This window comes from Palaemon carinicauda, chromosome 18, assembly GCF_036898095.1.
Source record: "Palaemon carinicauda isolate YSFRI2023 chromosome 18, ASM3689809v2, whole genome shotgun sequence".
NCBI classification, from domain to species: domain Eukaryota; kingdom Metazoa; phylum Arthropoda; class Malacostraca; order Decapoda; family Palaemonidae; genus Palaemon; species Palaemon carinicauda.
This window is the reverse complement of record NC_090742.1, coordinates 51457148-51465409: the sequence shown is the minus strand read 5'-3', so window position 1 is coordinate 51465409 and position 8262 is coordinate 51457148.

The following is an 8262-nucleotide window of genomic DNA, read 5'->3' as shown; positions in this document are numbered from 1 at the left end:
TGCTGAATCTTATTTTCCTAAATCTTCGTGTGTTTGGAATTAAATTAATTAGATCTCACCGGTGTCATAAAGTAAACTAACCCAAATTTAAGCATGGATTACATCATAACGAATGTTTGTTGTTTTATAAAGGTGGTATGAGCCATAGAATATCACCTATATTACTTTCATTACAGAAATTTATGAATAGATGCTAAATTAGTTTGATCATCATCATCAGGATCATCATCTCCTCCTATGCCTATTGACGCAAGGGGCCTCGGTTAGATTTCGCCAGTTGTCTCTATCTTGAGCTTTTAAATCGATACTTCTCAATTTTTTTGTCTTCACGCTTCATAATCTTCAGCCATGTAGGCCTGGATCTTCCAAATCTTCTAGCGCCTTGTGGAGCCCAGTCAAACGTTTGGTGAACTAATCTATCTTCGGGAGTGCGAAGAGTATGACCAAACCACCTCCATCTACCCCTCATCATGATCTTTTCCACTTATGGCACTCGAGTAATCTCTCTTATACTTTCATTTCTAATCCTGTCCTGCCATCTAACTCCAATATCTTTCTCAGGGCCCTGTTCTCAAATCTACTAAATCTATTGGAGACTGTTTCATTGTCATACCACGACTCATGTCCATACAGTAACACCGATCTCACTAAACTGTTATATAGCCTAATTTTTATATTTAGTTTCAGGCGGTTTGATTTCCCAATTTTACTTAACCTAGTCATTGCTTTTTTAAATCTTTAATTAAACTCAATTTCTAAAGACCATTTATTAGAGATTATAATTTCCAAATGTCTAAATGATTCCACCTCATTAATCCTTTCTCCTTCTAATGATATTTCGTCTTCCGTTGCATATTCCGTTCTCATCATCTCGGTATTTCTTCTATTTATTTTGAGTCAAACCTCATGTTATATTTCATTGATTCTGGTAAGCAAGCTTTACAAGTCCTGTGGCTTTCTACTAATAAGGAAAGCATCTTCAGCATACTCTATGTCAACTAATTTCGTGTTACCAACTAAGTCCAGTTCTTCTCCACCATCCTTAACTGTTTTATGTATTACGAAATCTATAAAGAGGATAAACGACATAGGTGAGAACACATTCCCCTGGAGTACTCCACTGTTCACTGGAAATTCATTTGATAGGACTCCACTAACATTAACTTGGCACTTGCTATGCTCATGAACAGACTTAATCAAATTTATATATTTCAGAGGAACTTCATAATAATGCAGGACTCACCACAAAATTGGCCGGTGCATACTATCAAAAGCTTTTTCATAGTTCAAAAATGCCACCAAAAGTGGATTCCTATATTCTACACATTTCTGTACAACATGTCTCAAAACAAAAGCTTGGTCAGTGCAACTTCTACCTTTTTTAAATCCTGGTTGTTCATCTCCCAGCTTTTCATTAACCTTTCTCTCCAGTCTCTTTATAATAAGCATACTAGATATTTTCATAACAACTAACGTAAGTGTTATGCCTCTAATAATTATTGCAATCAGTCAGGTCTCCTTCTTTTGCTATTTTCACTGGCTTTTCTTTTGACCTCATTATCAATACTGGAATACTTAGTATGCTCTACCTTGTAATTTTCCTTACTTCCTCAATAACTTTCCAGGACCAATTTCTTCCTTTGTCTCCTTTTTATAGTATCCCAAGTATCATTCGATATCCATGGCTTTCTCCTTACAACTGCGTGTCCCAAGACTTCACTACCAACTGACTGATATATGTTCTTGATATCAGCCCATTCTTCATTAATTGTCTGTTCTTCGTCTCTTAAAGTCTCTAAGACTGCAAATTGATTCCTACATTCAATTGCAGATGTTTCTCTGTGCTCTTCTTCTAAAAGCTTAGTTGTATCAAACCAAGGTATTCTATCCATCTTTCTGTTGGGTACTTACAGTTTTAATTTCAGTGCGGCAATGAGGAGCTGGTGATCACTACCAATATCTGCACCTCTGTAGCCTCTTACATTCCTCAGAGTTCTCCTTCTCTCTTTATTAATGGTAATGTGATATATCTGATTTCTGGAATTGACAAATGGTGAAGTCTATGTATAGTTGTGGATGTTCTTGTGTTGAAAAAAAAGAGTACCTCCAATGACAAGATTGTTTGCTGAACAGAAACTTATGAAATGTGCTCCATTTTCATTTGCAACTTCGCCAAGACCCTCGACACCCATCACACTCTCTATCCCTTTAATATTTCTTCCAACTTTAGCATTGAAGTTGCCAATCACAATTTTCATATCTCTCATGGATCTCATCTATTACCCTTTGCAGTTCTTCATAGCAATCATCTTTCCTTTTTGCTAGTAACAATCTACTATTTACTGCACTCCTTACATCTTTCCTTACTGCTTTGATTTGAATTTTGCTAGTAACAATCTATTATTTACAGCTCTCCACTCGGTTAATGCCTTTTCTGCTCTCGGTGTCATCATTATTCCTATCCTTTCTCTTCCAATTCCATCTTATCTTCCTGAGATATATATATATATATATATATATATATATATATATATATATATATATATATATATATATATATATATGTATATATATACATACATATATATATATATATATATATATATATATATATACTGTCTTGTGTAAAGTTTCCTTACCAATCCCCTTACAACGTGTTTCACTTAGGGCCAAGAAATCCAAACTATATTACATAAATTCACTCTCCACTTGCTGTACTTCCTGATCTGATTCAAGGTCTTAACATTCCAATTATCTATTTTCAATTTTTCTTTAATATTTATAAACCGGGAGATTCTTAGCACCCTGCTACGTCAGGGACTGAGGGCCATTCTTGCATCTTCTCTATCCATGACTGACTAAATCCATAGAGGATTCATTGGCTATATACATCAAAGGATAGCCAGTTTTTTGTGATGCGCAGTGCCTATCTAACTAAGGCAAGTGACCCCTCTGGTCCATATTAATTCTAATAAGATCAACCACCAGGCATCTGGAGTAAAAGCCCATGAGATAGTTTGTCCTTCGCTTTTAACCCAATCCATCACCCTGCTGCCAGTGACTTCATCGAGATTTTGGGGGGCATGTCCTCCACAGCCAAAGCTCTCATTACTCCACCAAGTTGCTTATCGGCTTATATGAGTATAACTGTTGGCAAACATGGATTGCTAAGATATACTGCCTAGCATGGTAAAGAATCATGCATAAACTTGTTCAGTTCCACATTAAAGGAGTGTAACAGTATGTCTTTTTTTAATTGATTACCTCCTGGAATATCAAGGTACTTAATTTTCAAGGAGCAACACCTTTGTACCAATATTTAATATATCCTTGATTGGCTCATCTGACTTGTTCACATTTGCTGTCAGTACACTAAGCCGCCATGCAAGACAACAGGATAGACTCACGGTCTCACTCATGAGACTCTGTCATTCCCCCCAGCAATACGGGGGCGAGGTTTGGGGTATCGAGGAAGGGGACTTTACTCCCTGGGCAGGTGATTCCACGCCACTCATCAGGCCTGGGATCCTCACTGCTTCTTTGACTATTGTTGTTGTCAGACGAAGAAGTATATATCTTCCTTGTATTATCCTGGTTCTGTGACAACTGGCTCCTCTTCCTCTGTTACGGGGAAGGAAGATTGTTGTTTTGCACACCTTGTCATGTTCTCTGGTTGCAGGCTATCTATAATATTTTGTATATCCATCACAACATCTATCAATGATCTGCTATCATTAAATAAATATACATATAGATAGGAACTCACTAGCCGTGCATTGTGTTTCTAGGTTCTTACTCTCTTATCAGCCTTAGGTACTGTAGGTTGGCACTCTGAGTTGCAAAGCTATCGCAATCTTTGCATATGTGTATGGCAAAACTGAGAACTAACTCTCCCACCCGAATTTCTGGTTGATAATTCTCCTTCATATCACATTTTCTGGCATCAAACAAAGTTTATTCCACTATAGTTTCTGTGACACACTGGTAGCCAACCAGAGACCTCAATTGCACAGGCTTCCACCAAAAGCCTGTATGGTCTTTTTTTCTTGGACCACTCACGTGTGGCCAGCTCAGAATCTCTCAAAAAGACCTTGATCGACTAAAACCCTTTACTGGAGCGTTGGTCGTTGAATGACCTAACTGCTAACAGTAATTCAGGTAATTTACAAACTACGGCATTTTGCATCATCTCCTTTGTCTCTGCTTCTGTGTTTCTGCTCGTGTGATTGATTTTCATTCGGTCGGTAAGGCTGTAGCTTTTTGCTACCGTTGTTCGTGGTTGGATAATAATCACTCAACCAGAGGCATTAAACTACTGAGTCTATCTTCCATAGCTCGCGTTCGTCGTTCTTGCTTACTTCCATTATCTAATCCTGTGTATCAAGCAACTTATTGATTCTCATCTACTGGCAATTTCCACTTTTATCTCCTGGCTCATTAACAACTTTGTTCACAGTACTACCACACAAAGCAAAAATCAAACCCCACACTGATATCATCATATTTATGTCCTTTTATTTTATAAATTGAGCTTAGAGATGTACAACAAGGATGCCCTCAGACAGGTTCCTATAACTCAATCAGTGGCTGTTGGTATACTGCCACAGAATGCAGGAGAACCGCCCAGCATCTACAACACCTGCTGAGTACTGAATTCGTGGGAACCTCCACCAATGTACGATTCACGTTACGACCACACTACCCAAGTACCCCACACTTATAGAATTTGACACATCAATAGCCTTAATATGGGACAAGCATCAATATCATATTGCATATCCCTTGTCCAGAGGCTTGGGACATATAAATAAAATATATACAGTATATATATATATATATATATATATATATATATATATATATATATATATATATATATATATATATTTTTGTGTGTATGTATATATATACACACATACACACACACACACACATATATGCATATATATAATTTATATATATACATATATACATATATGATTTATATGTATATATACATATAAATAAACATATATATATATATATATATATATATATATATATATATATGGTGCTAGGACAATTCGGTCCCGGACAATTCGGTCCCGGACAGTTCGGTCCCGGACAATTCGGTACAAGGACAATTTGGTACCAGGACAATTCGGTACCAGGCTTGTCATTTTTTAAAATGTCTAATTCATGAAAATATGATATTTCCATATTACATATTATGAACTATTTATATGTAATATTACCTAAATACCTAACTACTTAGTTTGGTTATTCACTAGTTGTTTACAAATAACATAAACAATCCACCTAACTACTTTATTACTAAACGATTAGTTTGGTTATTCCCTTAGTTTTTAAAAAAAAAATATAAAAAAACGACTTTATTAGTTTCTTTATTCCAGACTTTTTAGTCTGGTTTCACCCCATCATTCACACAATGAAGTCTTGCAACTGCATACAGTCGCAAAAGGGAAAAACGAAATTAGTTGATAAGGAAAACTACATGTACCAAAAATATAAAGAAAATGCTGATGGTACGAAGATATATTGGCGTTGTGAAAGGCGGTCTTGCAAAGCACGGCTTCTCTCAGATGTTGATTTCCATGCGCTCAAGTATATTGGAAAACATAATCATAGCACAACTGCAGCTGAAGTGAGTGTAAAAGTTGCTACTGCAAATATCAAGGAAAGGACGATCACAAGTCAAACACCATCTCGTTCAATTCTAACAGAAGAACAAGGAAATTTAAATGAGTGCGCACTTACTGATGTGACGAAACTAGCTCATATTAGTCGAAATATGAGATGGAAAGGTGATCAGGCTAATTATCCACCGATACCGCAAATAATTAATGGATTTCAAATACCACGAGAGTTTGGTGTTATCGAGAACGGCTCTATGTTTTTGCAGTATTCACAGTGGCATCGACGACGTTAAACGCATTTTAATTTTCGCTACTAATGACGCTCTTCAAGATTTGAGACAATGTGCGAATTGGGCAGGAGATGGAACTTTTAAGAGCTGTCCTGTTATATTTTTCCAATTATATGTTTTGCATATACAAATTAGGAACTTCAGTGCTCCAAGATTGTTTGCCCTCTTACCTGATAAGTCTCAAAATACGTATGAGCGCCTTTTCCAAAAAGTGAAAGAATTAGTGAATAACGAGGGGCCAGAAGATATGATAATAGGCTTCGAAAAGGCTGCGGAAAACGCATTTTCAAATACGTTTCCAGGAACAAATATTTCTTTTTGCTTATTTCATTTAGGACAAAATGTTTATAGACATGTTGTAGCTGAAGGTTTTAATGTACGTTACCACGAAGATGACATATTCAGTCTTAAATTGAGATGTTTTATAGCCTTAGCATTTTTACCTTTAAATCAGGTTGTGGATGCCTTTGACGAATTGGTTGATGATGCTGATATCCCTCAACCTATTGTCTCTTATTTTGAAAATTCATACATAGGACCAGTGAGAGGAAGAGCACCAGAAGGAGGAGACTTGATCCAAAACTTTCAATAGAATCTTGGAATGTTCTTCACCGATGTTTGAACGGAGAATCGCGTACAATTGATAATTTGGAAGGTTTTCACAGCACATTTATAGCAAGTCTCTCCAGTATGCATCCAACCATTTGGAAATTGATTGAAGCCCTCAAAAGAGAAGAGAGTTTGGCAAAAACCAAATTACAAATGATACGAAACGGGATGAACCAGTAAAAAAAAAAGAAGTACAGGGATTGTGACAAGCGTATCATTCATCTAGTACAGAAATATAATCAAGCAGAAAGAATGCAGTTCCTTAAAGCAATCGCTCATAATATTAAAGTTTAAATTTTTTATATACTTTTAACGACAAAAAATGTATAGTTTTTACTATTTTATTTTTATATACATACTTTTAACATAAGAAATGTATGGTTTTTACTGTTTTATTTTTTATATAATAAAGAAACTAAAAAATATTTTTTTATTTATCGCACACGCAAGGATAAATCAATTTTCTGTCAAAAGTAATGCTTAGAACTGATAGGAATTTTAGAAACGAAAAAAAAAATGGAAAAATACTGTTTTTCCATATTATAAAAATCAATTGGTACCGAATTGTCCTGGTACTGAATTGTCCTAGTACCGAATTGTCCGGGACCGAATTGTCCAGGACCGAATTGTCCGGGACCGAATTGTCCGAACACCATATATATATATATATATATATATATATATATATATATATATATATATATATATATATATATATATAAATATGAGTGGGTTTTCTTACTGGTAAAAATCTTAGGGGTTACATAGAAGAATTGTAGTATTAATAATCATAGTGAATAAGAAGTATAAAGTGAAGATCATTTAAATGTATGCACCAACAACATCCAATACAGAGGAAGAAATAGAAACGTTTTATGAAGATATGGAGCCATATATGATAAAACTTAAGACTCACTTTACATTTTTTGGATGATATTCAATTCTAAAGTAGGTCAAAATAAGAGAAGAGAATCATCAGTAGGTAAATTTGGAGCAGGCACAAGGAATGACAGAGGAGACATTCTTGTAAAATTTGCTAAAAGAAACAAGTCTTAAAAACAGGAACAGCTTTTTTTTATATAAATAAAAACGAACATCGAAAAAGGACATGGAGAAGCCTACAAGGAGAAATGAAATATGAAATAGATTTTATTCTGAGATGCAGAAAGAAAGGAAAGAAAGAGAAAAAAATAATTTTGAAAAAAAAAAAATAGACACTCCTGTAATAAGAGAAAAATCTGATGAGTTTAGTTTAGCAATACAAAATAGGTACTTCTAAGTACATGATGAAATGAAAGCAAGTAAAGAAGAAATTAACAATAATCCGCACTGACCAGCGTGGCGATAAAAACTGGCCAAACCCCAGTTTTATTCCGACTAAAATACATTTGAATGTTTGACCGGCACAGAATAAGTTACAATCTGAACAAGGAATACTATATACTATATTGTTATCATTTCCAGAACTATTCTTAATAAACATTTCTGTAAGGTACAATTACTGCATATTTAAACAGTACCCTAATATCTGTTTTTTTTTTTTCCAAAGGGGTAAGACATCTAAAAAACGATCATGAAATGTCAAATAAAATATATTATCAATTGATTCCTTGATAAAATACTTTACTTAATTTGCCATTTCACGATTGTTTCTTAGATGCCATACCTTTTAAAAAAACAGATATTAGGGTAATGTATAAAAATAATTGTACCTTAGGAAATATGTT